Raw genomic sequence first — 17,087 nt, 5'->3', positions numbered from 1 at the left:
CCTTCACGGACATGAAGCATGGACGCTGAAGGAAGCTGATCACCGAGTGCTCGGAGTTTTTGAGCGTAAAGTTCTGCGATCGATACTTGGCGGTAAACTAGAAGATGTAGTGTGGCGCAGACGCATGAATCACGAGTTGTACAAACAAGTGAAGGTAATACAGTGGGGGTACCTGACGAGAGAGCCGCCAAAACTATCTTCAGTAGAGAACCAGGAAGAGGCCGAAGACTCCGTGGTAGGCCTCGTACGCGGTGGATTTCATGATGGATGAAGATGCACGATCTGCTGGTGTACGAGGAGACTGGAGAACGGCTGCCCAAGAAGAAGAAGAAGAAGAAGCTGGACATCGCTAATTCGTTCGGCCCTAGACCGGTGAACGGTCCGTTAGCTAACAAAGTAACGTGAGTAAGTAAGTATGAAACTCTTCCAAAATCACAACTATTCTATCTTTTTTTCCAAGTGTACCAACAACATCTTCGAAGACATTTGGCATAATATTGGAAACAAAATAGCACGTTTTTTCCTTATTTTCTAGAATTGAAGAAGGTTTGTGGGAAGTTATCAAACCAGTTTTGTGGGTGGGTGATCGACAACGGACCAAATCTTTACGCTGTGGTAGATCCTTCAAAAGTGTCCGTGTAAAGCTATGAAAAGTAATGGACGAAATGGCTTCCCTGCGAAACTAACAAGAAAGATTAGAGTTGCGATGAATGGTGTAAGTTCTGTGCGAAGATTTCGGGTGCGGTATTATTGCCGTTTGAAACATGCAAGGGACTTCCTGTTCAATAAAAAACAAGTGCCCCGGGCCTGCCGATTCAAAGGGCCCCTTAGTCTTGAGGCAGACGTGAAGTAGAGAGAAGGCCTTTTTTGTGCTCGTCATCTTCCACTCATCACCTTTAAATGTTTCAAGAAAAGAGAGCATCACAAAAAATCTGCGCCGTACCCCCAGCACCTAAATCCGGCCTTGAGTAAAGCTATCGAAAAAAGCAATAAAATGTTTTTTTCTCTGCCATCTGTGTCCTACGAAGCTCCGCCGCCACTGAGAGTTTCTTACAAAAGCATGCTTTTATCCCATATTGGATGATATTTGGTTTTATTTTCAGCGTTGGTTGGTCGAAATCTGCGTTCGAAACAGGGCTTTACATTTTTCAATAGTATTAAAAGTTGGCATCAAAAAATCGCAATTTTCTATATTTTGGAGGACGCTTTACTAATTCTCGAATCTGTTACAAAATGTCAAAAAATGGATCGCAGTGACGAAAATACTCAACACGATGAGCAGTGTTACGAGGAAATTTCGTGCATTTGGATTCGGGGATGGAATTGAATAAAAGGAACAATGAAAAAAAAAACAAAATAACATGTTTTATTTTACCACCTGAAAGTTAGAAGGCAATAGAGGTTTCCCGTCAAAAAATTTTACTCGCTCAAACGATGTCTTTAATTTTTAAAACCGATCCTCATTTATTTTTTTTTTCTTTGGGGGTTGTAACTATTGAAAAAAATAAAAGAAAACGAAAAATGCACATTTTACCCCATCCTGCCGAACACACTTTTTTGGCGTTTTACCCTTTTTTCTCTGAGATTAGTGGTGAATTTCATTCAATGAGGCAAATAAAGGTGGGGAGATAGCGGGAGAAGAATGCTTACGCTACAAGTATACCATTATAGTGTTTATGAAGTCAATAATAAACTAAACTCAATTAGGCTAGATCTCACACTCGAAACACGAACCGTGCTGTTCGATTTACGTTGTTTTTCAACCATGACGTTGCTCAGGATTTCCGAGATCGAAGCAAACCATGCTTCGCGAACAGACGTCTTTTTTTCGCGTCCACGTTTTTCCGCGTTCAGTTTTTATAAATATTGAAATATTGAAAAAGTTAACAGGAAAGTTTGCGGCTGGCGTTAGGAGTAAAGTTCACTAATCGCGTGTGCTCCATTAAATATTTCTTTAAAGGCGTGATATATAATAAAATCAACGGAATCTTGTTTGCCGACGTAGTACAATGAAGTCAGTGTAGTGTGAAAAATGAATGTTGTGAACTCCTTTGTAAATTAACTTGAATTGCAATGAGTTTCTTCAAGGGCAAAGGTTTACAGGAAGAGATGTCGATGATCGTGTAATAAAGTGATTCTAGTGATGCCACACAGTATTCGGCAACGTGCTTTTTGTGGAAAATGGCGAGGCGCTACGCCCCGATTATTTGCTGTAGCCGTATTCGATTTGTGTGCGTGTGTATATTTACTAGGCATAGTGCGATGCAATGATTCGTGAATGGTGATAGTGGAAAAAAATAGTGGTCTGCAATCGTTAAGATGAGTATAGCAAGTTCCATAATCAAACCATTTTGTTTCTGTAATGGAGAAGCTGCATTTAGTGAGGGATTTTATTATGTCAAATTCGTTTATGTAGCGGGCTACAGCGGGACTACACCACATACTGTTTTTTTTAAATTCCATTTGACAGATTTTGCATATGTGTTGGTTTTCGAACTGCACTACATCAAGTTGCTTGGTAGACAGAGACTTTGTGTTCATCTGATTTATTATAATGCGCCAATGAGTAATTGTGTGGCCGGTACATGAATATGTATTTCTCTCAAAACCACAGTCACTCAACTGCAGGGATACCAGATACGCGATTTGGAAGTTGTTTTGTACAAGTGTTTCATAGATTGGTGTACTTCGACGATATTGATGTAACCTAACTTTTCCTGACATGATAATTTTTCACTATATAAATAAGCAAATTTTGTTCATTACGGTATCATTTTGTACAGCTTTTAATTTTATTTTTATTCGAGGGCTACCACCGGTATGAAAATATGGATTTAACAAATATACTGAAGTATATTCTATATTTATAACCCCAGTGTAGCCCAGTGGGCCGTTTTGGAATCAACTATTCTGCGTTTTGATAGACGCAGTGCATTGAGAGACTTATGCCTAAGCTGACCCATATTTTCAACTTCGAATATTTTTTCGAATATCCATTATTTCATAATTGTTGTTGGGTTTGGGTAAGATTCGGAACTTTCTTTGAAGACTGGTTTGATGGCTTTTTTATACCCTTTTTATGATTTCTTTAGCTTTTGAAAGATACGGTATGCACACAAGTTGAAAATATTCACTGTAATGTTAATGACTGTATTGCATTTTCTCTATTGATTTGATTTGCTACTCCGTTCTCTTATTTCTATTTTGGATTTCTTTAGCTTTTGAGTATATTTTTTAGCTTCGAAAGATGACACGGGTTCGAAACCATAAAACCTATAATGACAACATTGGCATTTTGCAAATTTATTAGGAATGTAGTACTGTTACTTATGCTCACATGCTTTTTTATATTTTTCGAGCTTTGGATGCATGAGTGTTGCCAAGTTTCAAATTTAATAGTAATATTCTCTCGTGCGTCTACGAAAACGATAATCGCGTCTTTACTTCTTATTTGTCCTTACACCGGTTGCCGTAGTGTGAATGATAATATTGATTATGATTAACAGTGAAACAAACTATTGACAGACTAACCTATTGTCTACTCGAAAAACTGTCGGATTATCCATTCATCAATCTACGCGAAAATAACGTTTCGTTGTAACCCGTGTGTACGGCGCGCATAGAATTCACGAGATTGATAGCTTCCATATCGGTACGTCGTGTTGAAATCGTATATAGCTAGCTAGAGGCTAGCTATCCGGCAAACTTTGTCCCGCTCATTTATGCTTTCTTCATTTAATTAACTCTGGCCACCTTTTTTTCACCAAATATTCGTGACATCAGGTTTTTCAGGTGTGTTTTTCGCGGTATCGTAGCGTTTTTTCTTTTAGATCCCACGAAGTCTATACGAGAGACGTCGCTACTCGATCTGTAAGGTAGAAAACTAAATGTCCGGTTGACCAAACCCCAAAAGACTCCGCGTCGATACATTCCATGAGGTCGTATTATCTACACTTTAGATTCTATAGATAAATCAACAACGAGCAATAGTTTTTGGTATAAAGAGGATCACCTTACAAGGAGATGTTCGATTAAGTCCAGTATCTTTGCGTATGCTCATTATTGCGGTGTTATTTCATCAAACTGAAAAAGTTCGGAACACATTATGAATTTCGTGGCAGATGTAATGAACTCGACTCGGCGCGACATTTGGTCTAAAGAACCCGACACTCGAAATCAGTGAATCGTTCACCAAAACGAACCCTGTTGTATACCCTGCCCTTTCTCCAACATCCCAGTGATTTCTCGTGGGAGTGCAGAGGTGTTCTCGGCTTCCAATAAAGCGAGTATCACGTCAACATATTCCCATACAAACTCCTTCTTTGACCTGCATTCGGATGCGGCCGGCGCTGGTATTGCCTTACATAAAGATTAAGATCTCCAGTTTTTACACATTGAGGATGCATGTTGGTCCCGAGCATCATCTGTTAGTTCTCTGTGTAATTACAGCTGATCTGGCAATAACGGAGTAGCAACCGCGGGCGGTCAATCATTCTCATGCTCATGCTCATGACGTTGCTCAGGATTTCCTGTTTTATGCTGACTAACTTTTTTTCCGCACCTTCATGTATATCTCATTGAATAATGCTTACATCGATTTTCTGGCAGCTGTTTTCGATGTAAATAATCTCAACTAGGTAAAATAAATAAATACTTTGAAAAAGCTGTGTGATGAACCTTCATCCCACCCGCGGCAGGAAATGTAGCCGCAAGGATAAAGAAATTTTAAAACATTGTAAGTATTTTACGATTATGTAAAACTTTCAAGCTAGTAAAATGTAGATGTTGCGATTTCAGCCAACAAAGTAATGGGACATCTCTGGCGAGTGCAATTTCCACTGTCGGAACCGCTGCAACGGCAACCTTCAACAACAGCAGCAGTACCTAACAATTTAATTACGGGAGTTAGTAGTTATAGTTATAGTGTTCTGCTAGTTATATATAGTGTTCTGCTAGTTATATATAGTTATAGTGTTCTTCTGCAATAAATCAGCCAGCTTCGGTGATTACGAAGACTTAAATAAATGTTTTAACGAATAGTTTATTTCAAGTTTTTTCCTCTGGCTGTTCGAGTAGTGGTTCACATAGTTTTTCTCTATAATATCAAACTTTCGATTCATTCTCGGCTACGACAAAATAGCTTAGCATATCGTAGCGGCCTACATAACTGGCAAACGAATGTTAGTGATTATTTTGAGCTTTCCATACTTGTTCGTGTCCATTACTGATATACTTCCTCTGCATGTACTCTAATTAGATATTGTATCGGTCATCCATAATTACTCGATAGTGGCTGAAAAGGCTTGAATTCCAGGATCAGGCAAGAACTGTGAATGCTTATGCAACCGGAGAAAACTAAGGCAGAAGCATTTAACGGTGAACATAATTTCAGAAATTCGTTTTTTCACTGAATGGTTTTACACCGCCGTTTGTTGAATTTGGCTATTATAGACGTAAAGTGGTAGTGAGTAAAATGTTACTTAACAAAAAGGCACAATGTCCCAGTGAAAAAATGTAACATTCGTTGGTTCATATTTGTGAACCGTGGAATATTTCAAAGGCGTACGAGATACTTTTGATAAATGTGGGACATTTCGCGGGACGTTTTTCTAAGTAGGACATTTTGTTAAGCAGCGGGACTGTCTCGCAAAATGCGGGACGTCTGGTCGTTTAACTTAACAACACATGCGCCTCAATTTTGATGATTTAGAGCAGCGGTTCTCAACCTGGGGTACGTGAAAGCTATTACGGGGTACGCGAAAGAAAAATCAGTAATGGCGGATAAAGCAATGTTTCGTATAATACTTCATTTGTTGTTCAAGCTTGCTCTTTAAACATGAGCATAATCAAACAAACCATAATTCAATTCGAAACCTGAATTAGACTATCACAACATGATCTACCACTACTCTCTCCCACTCTGCTAGAATATTCCAAGTCAGGGGGTACAATTGATTTGAAAAATATCGCCAAGAGGTACGCGAAAAAATAAGGTTGAGAACCGCTGATTTAGAGGAATTGGTACAGAAGGATCTGCATTAAAGGGCAACGAAAAAGCTTTTTAGTAACAGTTGCATTATCTGGCCCGGGAACAACGAATGAGTACGGGCGATAAAATGATACGGATGAGTGTTAGATAAGATTCTCGGATTGGTTATCAAAAATCACCGAGTGATGGTCACGGTCATAATTTACTGTTTGTTCGAAAAGGGTTACAATCCAGATTATAGTGCGTTTTCGCAAAAGTTTTGCGAATATGATCGTCGATCGGTTGAAAAGATACATGCATTGAAGCAAGCATAGGTAAGGAATCTTGCCAAACTTCTTGCACATTTGATTGCCGAAGGTGGATTTAGTATTATCAGTTCAGAAGGTGATGAATAGAATGATAGTTGATGGAAAACGACAAAGTTGGGAATTCTTCTGATGGAGTAGATTTAGTGTCTCGAGGTTTTTAATAAATTCGTCCTAGTTTTAAGCTGAAAGAATTCAAGAATAGTTTGTAACTATTTCTGAAAAGAGAAAATACAGTCGCAGCAGCAACGAATCAGTCTTTCTGAACGGATGCTGGATACCTCCGAATTGAGAGTTAAGTTTTAGTCTCGTATTTTACGAGTTGCGGAAAGACTTTTTCGGTGCAGTTCCTAAAGAATTTTGTCAGGTAATGTGTTATTTGAATTTGCGCGCAGAAGTTTTTTCATTGTAAATAAAACGATGCTTGGTTTTGTCAACAATTCCAGTACCAAGAACATGTCAAAAATGACAATGTTGCCAAAAAGTTGGGGTGAATAATGTTTTGCATTGCTGAAAGAACATAAATTTCCAAACTCAACATTCATGCAAGGTGAAAAAAATATTCAACATTCATGCATTTTCAACTTTTCAAAAAATAATAGTAGATTTTATACTCATGGAAAAAATTTGATTTTAGCGCTATTAATCTTTGAATGCAAAGTACTTCGAAGAAAAATTTAAAAATATGGGGTAAAATCCGGCGGGAAATGTCTATTGGTCGGATGAGTGAAATCTACCAATTTTTTTTGTGTGATGCAATTTTTTTTTTTTTTCTTCACATAACATTTATTTGACACGGCACAAATACAATTTAATGTTTAACGGCGCCAATTATATCTGATGACTTAAAAACTAAAGCAAATTTTTTATCCTCGCTGCCGACTACGAGCTGAAATTAAGTCTAACTTAAAACTAGCATGGGATTTCCAATCAGTGTTTTGTTGTTCAATGGTCGTCTGATAATCGTCGAATGGCATGTATGGATTCGTTCTGCTGAGCCACAATGTCGTGAGTTGGGACAGAGGCTCGTAGTCCTTGGGTCCTGGTTCTATTGTGCGGGGTCTGGTTGCTGGTTTTGTGCTTAAGGTTCAAACGTGTTCTTGTCGTTTTGTTGGGTGTAGACGGGGGGGAACGGGACTAGACTGGGGCGTGGATGGATTTCAGGAAAACGTATATAAGGGACATGTAGGATAGGTCACGGCTCGCCAAGACATCACGAACAGGAACAGCCGGCTGTCTACCCTCGGCCTGCAGGGAAGCTATTAATTTAGACCTGGCGTCACGGTGTACAGGGCATGACCAAACCACATGCTCTATGTCGTGATAACCTTCACCACAGGCACAGATACCACTTTCCCCGAGCCCAACACGACGGAGGAGCGCGTCAAATCTATAGTGATTGGACATAAGCCGGGACATCACGCAAATGAAATCCCGACCTACATCCAACCCCTTGAACCACGGGTTCGTCGATACTTTGGGGATTATGGAATGTAACCACCTTCCCAATTCCCCTCTGGTCCAAGCATTTTGCCAACTGATGATCGTATTCTGACGTACAAGTGCGAAAAATTCATTAAAGGCAATTGGTCTTTCATAAATATCACCGTTTGTTGCGCCCACCTTAGCCAAAGAGTCCGCTTTCTCATTACCCGGTATCGAGCAGTGAGAAGGGACCCACGCTAAGGTAATCTGAGTAGATTTTTCGGATAAAGCACTCAGATGTTCCCGTATTTTCCCCAGGAAATACGGAGAGTGCTTAACATCTTTCATCGATCGGAGAGCCTCAATGGAACTGAGACTGTCCGTAAAGATGAAATAATGGTCCGTGGGCATTTTTTCGATAATCCCTAGGGTGTACTGAATTGCAGCTAATTCTGCGACGTAAACAGAAGCAGGATTATCGAGCTTATGGGAGACGGTTAAATTGTTATTGAAGATACCGAAGCCAGTGGACCTATCAAGAAGTGATCCGTCAGTGTAGTACATATTGTCGCAGTTGATGTTTCGATATTTATTGGAAAAAATTTTAGGGATCTGCTGCACGCGTAAATGATCCGGGATTCCACGAGTTTCTTCTATCATGGATGTATCGAAAAACACAGTAGAATCAGAAGTATTTGATAAGTCGACACGATTTGGAATATTCGAAGAAGGGTTAATATTTTGGGACATGTGATTGAAATACAATGTCATAAAACGGGTTTGAGAATTAAGTTCGATTAACCTTTCAAAATTTTCAATCACGGGACGGTTCAAGACCTCACATTTGATTAGAATACGAGAAGACAGGCTCCAGAAGCGGTTTTTCAAGTGTGATGCAATTTGACTCCTTACACCCTTTAGCAATTGTGATGGTATGAAACTTTCCAAGAAGATTTGTTCCTTTGCAAACCGCTGCCAGTTTCAGCAACGGGGGCTGAAGTTTTCAAGCTGATCGATGATTATGCAACGGAAAACTATATTCCATAATAAAATTGCGTTGATGTAGGGTAGATCTGCTTAATATAGACCACTTACTTCAGTGGACCACCTGAACTCCTTACACCAAATGACACATTATAAATATACTTATTTTGATTTATGCTTTGACAACTTCAATAATGTTCTTCGTTAGAAATGTCGCAACAGACGTTTACTATAATATACTTCATTAAAGCTGCAAAAAATGTCTTTTAAAAACAGCTACCTAGTTTGCCATGGTTCGCTAACGTTTTCTTAGGAAATGGGTTTAACAAAAACTGTACTGACATCACACTTTCCGAGCGAAAATAAACAGATTTTCGATGAACGGGTAGAATAATAGTGTCTTTAAAAGATAAGCAATAAATTTTACTGGAAAAACACTTAAAATATTGAAAAAAATAGTGGCCCAATTAAGGGTGGAAATAAAACTGTTTTCCTTATTCCGGCATGCTTCCCAAGTAACACACAAAACATGTTAGAAAATAAGTAACAACGAAAATAGTCATATAAGTGTACTACAAGCGCAATTGGAAACATGTGTTATTATATTGTGTTTGAAGTTGTTTTTCATCAGTAATACAACCGCATTTCGAAAACAAGCTCGTTTTTTCTGGTTTTGGAGATGTTTTTAATAACATGAGTTCAAGAATGACAATCACTATCACTTGGTCTTTTCGTAAGACATTACACCATCTAATAACAACACTACGTACCTGTAAAATGCTTTTCCTTAGTACAATAGTCGTAGCATTCAACATCCAACTTAAAATTACTTGATCAAATTAATATTTAAATTATATGAACGATTTCTATATATATTCGAAGCGTGTCATAACGCGCCATCAAAAGATAAACAAAACGCTTGCAGTGTAACCAATATCACTTCAGTTTTTTGTTATTGTATATCTAACAACGTTTTCTAGTTTTGTTAGATTTTATATCCAGATAACGTTGAAACTATGCAAAAACAATTTCAATATTCACGCTAAGGAAACAACTCTTTTTAAAAGGTTTAATATTATTTTTTGTCATCATTTTATAATCAATTAAAACTGCCACTGATAAAAGCAATTGTCGATCTAGTTGCACTGCGCAGACACAACACATTTGCGCATGCGCTGGTTAACAGTTGTCATAGCAACAGATTTGCGCATTGCCGTAATAGTACTCGAGATGTATTTTGCCACTTAATTATATCAAGTTGGCTTGCTTTTATGCAGGTATCGGTACTTGCTCTACTAGCCTTCATGTTTTGCACTTTTCTGGTGATATTGATATCATGAAATAGGTAACGTCAACTATTCTATACCAACGTGTGTTACATGGGTTCATTTCGAACAAGAGCTATCATCGATATAACGTCGCGAATCATAGTTACCATAGTTACCATAAATTTGTTATGATCGCGTTATTGTATAAAATTGCTGCTAAAATGGGAAAAATGCCGGAAATTGGTAAAAAAATATACTGAAGCAGCTGTTACTGAGTGTCTTCAAGCAATGAAAAGTGATATTTCGACTAGAGAAGCTTGCAGGCGCTCCAATGTTCCACGATCTACCGTAATGCCGTATAGTGCAGAATGCCTTCATTTGAGGAGGTTACAACATGTAGCATGCGACTGTGTTGGTATGTTGACAGTTTGGTCACCAACATTCACAACCCGTTTTACAATATGGAAAATTGACGATATCGCGACTAAACTGATGACCTCGGCTGAAAACAGTTGCAGTAGACATGTCTCTAATCCGATGTTGAAGGAATTGAACACCACCGAGGGTATTTCGTATTACTTTCCGTGTATGTATACACGAAGTCAAAAACACTAGCCTTGGTGGTTGCCGAAGTTGTCGAAGTCATGTTTAAATTATAACACTGGGTGTTTTTGATTTGTGTTGACACTGAATTGTAATGAAAATAGAATCGATAGAATAGTTTGGAACACACATGCGGCGTTATACTGTATTTCGACATGCTTGACCAGAACTGGTGGCACTAGCCGAAGACAGATTCTGCGTGCCAGTAGCCGAAGAGCTTTGTGGGTAGTAATAATCACGCGATAAGTTGAAGTCTCAATACGAAAAACCGCATACACCCTAGCGCCGCATAGCGGGGTAATTTAGTATTAAATTGTCTACTATGTATAAGCCTTTAGCCTCCTGAACAAGTTTGCTGAACACCGCCACTTTCTAGAAGGTTGGAATCGTAAGTTCAAAATACGACACATTGTGTGCCCACTAGCGCCACATAAGGGTAAAATTTCACACTGAATTGGCTACAACACAGTAGCCTTTGACCTTCTGAACAAGTTTGCTGAAAACCGCAGCTTTCTAGGTTCACGAGATATCCGCCTATTCCAGCTGATGCTAAACTTTTCGGGAGGTGTTGCAATATTCAAACAGGGTGTTGCAATACTTAGTAAAGCGATTCCAAACTTATGACGGGTAGTGTATATACGGACGGTGCGAAAGCTATGGTTGGAAATATTTCTGGAGTCGTGGCAAGAATTGAGAAAAGGCAAAAAATTGTGCTAGCAGTCTCTGCATTCTTCATCGTCATGCACTCGCTATGAAGAAACTGTCATCATTGTTAAAATAAGTCTTGCAGGAAAGTGTAAGTGAAATAATTAACTTCATCGAGGCTTGACCTGAAAATTCAAGATTATTCGAAGCGTTGTGTGAAGAGATGGAAAGTCAGCATTCTACGTTACTGCTCCATCCCGCTTGTTTGAATTGAGATCGGAAGTAAGAACGTTTCTGAGCGACAATAAATATGCATTGGGGAGTATATTCAATGATGATCAGTGACTCATCAGGATAGCTTGTTTGACTAATTTTCCATAAAATAAAAGATCTGAGCCTTTCAATACAAGGCGAGATGTTAACAATCTTAAACACATACAGCAAAATTACGGCCTTCAAGAGAGAAAATAAAATTTGGGCAGAATTGTTAAAAAACGAAATCTGGGTAGCATTCCAAAAACCCAAAAAGTAAAAAAAAGAAATTGCATCAAAGATATCATCCAAGATTTTCCATGAAATGAACAAGCAGCCCTTCCAGTTGAATAATTTCGAAATGCGCATGATTCGTTGAAGCGTTTTGAACAGTACATCCTCGATGAGTTCCACAGAAGAAACGGCATGGGTGAAGCAGCTTTTCTCGATATCAACGAAGCCAGGATCATTGACGTCAGACGAATTTGACATCAGATACGAGCATGAACGATAAGTTCCAATCCGAAAATTCGTTAGAGGAATTTTGGTATCAGATGAAAAATAAATTTGAAATTTTGTCTGATAAAGTTCAACCTCGTCGGGGTTACCAATCATTTGAATCATTGAATCATAATATTCCCTAACCTATTACAAGTTATACATTGACATAAGACAGGCTATCGTAATTCTACGTTAACCTTGTGTTCGTGTTTCATATATAACCTCTTCAACTTTTCACGGCGGTATCACCATACAAATTCGGATTTCCAATACAGCTAGCAACAAAGATTAGGTATCGATACCTACATAATGTTAAACCAGATGTCCGACTACAATTGTCACAAATAAAACCAAATGTTACCTAGCTTCTGAAACCTAAGAAAGCTTACTTGTTCAAATAAATCACCATGAATTCTAAAGTCAACATTAACAGTAAACCTTGTTACCTTGAATTCTAAAGTAAACATTCATGGCTTTTTATTTGTTAACCCTTCGAAGGAGCATTTAATTTGATTATTGCTAAACGATTCCGTGAATATAGACTTAGATAAATAGTTTAAATAATAGTACAAAATAATCAATCGGTACATAAGTAGTGCTTCTAGTGTTGCTGGTAAATGTCAAAATTTAACCATTAAGTTATCACAACTTTTATGTGAAAATAAACATTTGTCAGATGCAAAATCTTTATGTAATAATGTAATAGCGAAAAAATAAACAGTAGAAAAGCAGGGTTTTGTATAAAATTGGGATATCTGTATAGCGAGTGCTTACATGAGACTGATTGATTCATTGACAGTCTAGATTTCATTTTAAATATCGGGCAGTTTGTCAAAAGTAAAAAAAAACAATATCGCACGCTAGCATGGGGGCTAAAGCGGTCTCGATCAACTAGATTAGTTGAGAGAATTCGTTATCGATATTGTTTTCGGCACATTTTGCATGTTGTAGGATAAGTACAACGATGTGCCCCAGTGCTGAGTCGAGAAAATTTCCAGCTCGAAAAATTCCTCGACCTGATCGGGAATCGAACCCGATATCACAACCGTGTGGGAGAGCTAGCCGACCGACATCGCTAACCACAGAACCACGGGGACCACTTGTCAATAGTATCAAATCGTAAATTACTTATCGACCAATTGATACAAAAATAAAAAGAGCAATGAGCCTGCAAACTTTAACAACATTTCATGGCGGTCACTTTTTAAGATTTCAATTTTGCAACCTACACTAGCTGTTCGTCTGGTGCGTAATGTAGAATCTCGAAGGAAACAAATTTGTTTAATATATTGGCACCTCTAACAGCAAGGTAAATTCATTCGCAGTTACACAATTCTTTATGGTTGAAATGTAACCTAGACTCGGGTACTAGTCGTAAACTGGACTGGATAAAAATTGATCGCACCACTAGGAATGCCTTCAATCGCAAGCGAACTCATGATGTTCTGGTCCCAAGAGCAATAGAAACCCGACTTGTTGCTATTGCGGCTTTATATTTATTTGCGTTCCCGATACAAGGGAAACGACACTGCGCACTCAATGAGAAAGATGGCCGGCTCCCGGCGAATTCCAACCTAGACTTGCGCTGGTAATGCTGAATATTTTTAACTGAGCGTTCCGCATTAAGGGGTTATATACCTTTTTAGTTTTCAGAAAACTGAAAAATTTTTTATTGTATTATCTTCAAATACAACATCTTGAGAACATTTTCACAAATTTTCATAAAGATCTGAGCAATAGGAAGAAGAGCGATTTGCAGCGCGCCTCGTCACGGCCGCATAAGCTAAACTTGAAACTTAACACGCGATTATCTCGGAAAAGTGTTTTCCGAAAAATGACTTTGCCGTGATCCTGATTGCGGGAAAACTACTGAACCGATTTCCTTTATCTTTTTTTTTTTAATTTTCGTTATTAAATTCGCCGGTCGTTGAACGATCGCTTTTTGAAACATGCAGTTACATTTTGCCGCAAAAAAAATTTTAATGCAATTTTTAGCGCTCAAAACGTGCATTTTTTGGGAAAAACGTTCCCGTTTGCACTGAAAACAAAATACTCATAAAAGCGATCGTTCAAGGACCCGGCACACTTCTAAACTAATGAAATAATATGAGTTTTTTGATTTCGGTTGACCCGCTGAGTCTCTATCAGGATCACCGCAAGCCTCTGCAAAAAAATAGCTTTCGGGGAAACGGCCATTATTCCAGTAATAATTGGTATATCTCAAAATCAAACGTATTTTTTGTTGTTGATAAACTGTACTTTCAGAAAAATACCCCTTTGATGCAATGAAAATGGTGCTATGCACTTAAAAATAGATTCAAACTTCCCTCATTTTTCTCGACCAAAAAGGTATATAACCCCTTAAAGCAGCCTTCGGCCCAAGATAAGTAATGTCCGAAATCTTCACACCAGCGAGAAAACGTTAACTTGTTCGATTCCCCTGCAGGCCAATAATTTCACGATTTGAATTTATACTCTTGCTGGAGACGCTGCATTCTCGCCAATATATCTTCTAGATGGAATTTGTAATTAAATCAGTGCTACCAGTCGGCTACCGGTTGGCAATGTGCGCTAGATACATGATCCTTGATAGTTATGAATTTATGGTAATAATTTTAGTTCAGTTATTCCATTGCGAGCCTGGCAGAGCTAGTTTTCTGCCAAAACACATATTTCAGCACCAATTATAATAAGCTCGAATTGCACCTGCATTCCCCAGTGGTCAAGCCCGAAAATTTTTCCCATGCAGAGTCCAAAAACCTACTTGGGTGGTCACGGTTTCAGCCGAATTGAACTGTTCCACAAGCACCAGCAGGTACCAGCTTTGATGGCTTGTCGATGGGATGCAATCAACTTTCTCCGCCGATGAATTAAATAATCTTTTTCATTAGTTCAGCACGGTAAGTAATTGGGAATGAATGTTTTCTATAAAAGTCAACGCACCAATAACATTCGTTAAGATTATGCAAAACCCGGCCGGCTTGGACAAACGTGCAAAAGCGCACTGTTATCTGCGCAGGCGACACACGCAACGTCGGTCGTTACGAACTCCCAGCATATTGCACCAGGTAAGGCCGAACTTTGCCTTGCTGGTGCCCCAGAAGGAGAATCCTCTCCATTCAATGCAAAGTGCAGATAAGCGTACTGCTGTTTTAATGCATACGATCATTTTCGACTTATCGGACACCAATTAATTAAGGCAAATTACGCTCGAAATTGATAATGATTTCTCCTTGCTTCTGTCCATAAATTTCTGATAATTGAATCTTCGTTCACGGTAGGGTTTGCTGTTTGTCTGAAAGGCGGAATGGGTACGCGAGGTCATACCCGGGTGACCTCCTTACACAATAGCTGGCGGGTACGGTTTTGGTTTTGCATCTCACTTTATAATTAATATCTTCGCATACTCCAAGCTCTGGGGCCACAGTCTGATCAAGGCTAACAGCGGGCAAAAGGAATGCAACCTTGAATGGACTCGCAAAATTCCAATCAACTATGGACGCCCCAATGGTGGTAGCCCATGGTATGCAGAAAGCTCGTTACTCATTTTTCTTTTTCTTTTTTTGGTCTTTGCCCGCGTTCATATCGGCTGGCTGCCATCCGTTTCGCCCTAGCCGTAATTGATTTCCCCGTCGAATCCTCAGTTCCAAGCCATAAATTATCAATTGCTGTCAAAATATTTAACTTCTCTATGGTTGCGGGTTAGTTCGTTACCTTCGGGCGATTTTCTCTATCACATAAATACGATGCAACCAAGGGCATGTAGGAGAAGGATACTAACAGCAACAGCATTAGCACAATCCATATCCCATAGCGTTTCCGTGGGGTGGCGATGATTGTTTGCACGATGTGAGATCTCTGATCAGTTGATGCGATTCTCTTGAGAGACGCCGATTCAATCGTTTCGCGAAACACTCAACACTCAGCGGGTGTTGACGATTTTGATTTTTATTTCAATGGCATCACGAACATCATTTTACGGAAGTTATTTTTAGTCTTAAGAATAAATTTTAGGGTATTTCCAGCCTAACTTTTTTCATCATACGTATTTTTACAACAAAGCAAATTTAATCAACAGATTTTAAAAAATATTGCAACCGAAAATCAACAAACTCGATTGAACCAATTTCGAAAAAAGCTGTATAAAATTGTTTAAAAAAATAGCCTGAAAAAAGAGGAATGATTAATTTTAATATTAATCAAGATGCAATCTGGAGTAGTGAACTTTTTGTTGCAATTCTCTAACATTATGATGCCACTTTTGTAGTACTACACGTCAAGTTGTTTGTTTCTAAATCTATCTTTTCATTCGAGTGGAAATATCTGAAACTGGGAATAGTTACTCAATGCTAAATCTAGCTAATGCGAAGAGTAGGTAACCAGCAGTGTTGCTAAGTATCCAGATTATTCTTGATTATCCGGATAACATGTATCCAGATCACATCCCTGCACGAACGTCATTCTTATACATTTTGCTTGAAACCTCTGAGTCGATTAAACGTCTAAGGCTGCCAGGGCTTTCGAAACATCTGAATAAGCTTAGTTCTTGCATCAAGTGGTGTATAGAAATGCAAAAAGCAAAAAACTTTTGTTTTGTTTTGTTTTGTACGTTTTATAAATTTTGTCAAACCAAAATCAATATCTTAATATCAATATAGAAGCGCGTAACAAATCCATGCAGTAACCTGTGCGGCACAATGAGCAGAGCTTAAGACCATGTTTCAGGAAACAGACGCCTTGACATGGATCTGATCCTGATAGGCATAAATAATCCAGATTTTTCCAGTTTTGATTTTCTCTGTCTCTCAAAGAGTTCATCACGAGCAACATAAGCAGGAGCATTGTCTTGGTGAAAAAGCACTTATTTCTTCGCATGTTGCGGACTTGCAAGATCGATCAACACAACAATATTGTTTCCTGATTGTTTCACTATGTACATATCCAAACATTCATGAATGAATGTTTACACATGAATGCGTTGGTCATGCGTTCCTTTGATATGCCCATCTATTTCGCTTAATTCCATTTTCCGGTAATTTCGAACGATTATTTTTGAATATTTCTAAGCATAATGCATCGATTAAAGTCGGTTTAAACACGGTGTTTGACAAGCTG

At 38.6% G+C, this 17,087-nt stretch overlaps 1 protein-coding gene across 1 annotated transcript in view; it reads left to right on the top strand.

Moving 5' to 3' along the window:
* The first annotated feature begins 299 nt into the window (after positions 1–299).
* Positions 300–17,087, top strand: part of LOC129727882 (cathepsin K-like) — a 56,909-nt gene continuing 40,121 nt past the window's right edge. Inside the window, exon 1 of the mRNA XM_055686138.1 lies at positions 300–409. The gene's annotated coding sequence lies outside the window, so the exon portion shown is untranslated. The remainder of the gene's footprint in view (positions 410–17,087) is intronic.

Source organism: Wyeomyia smithii, chromosome 3 (genome assembly GCF_029784165.1).
Source record: "Wyeomyia smithii strain HCP4-BCI-WySm-NY-G18 chromosome 3, ASM2978416v1, whole genome shotgun sequence".
Classification (NCBI taxonomy): domain Eukaryota; kingdom Metazoa; phylum Arthropoda; class Insecta; order Diptera; family Culicidae; genus Wyeomyia; species Wyeomyia smithii.
The sequence above is the reverse complement of the archived record's forward strand: the minus strand, read 5'-3'. Positions and strand labels throughout refer to the sequence as shown.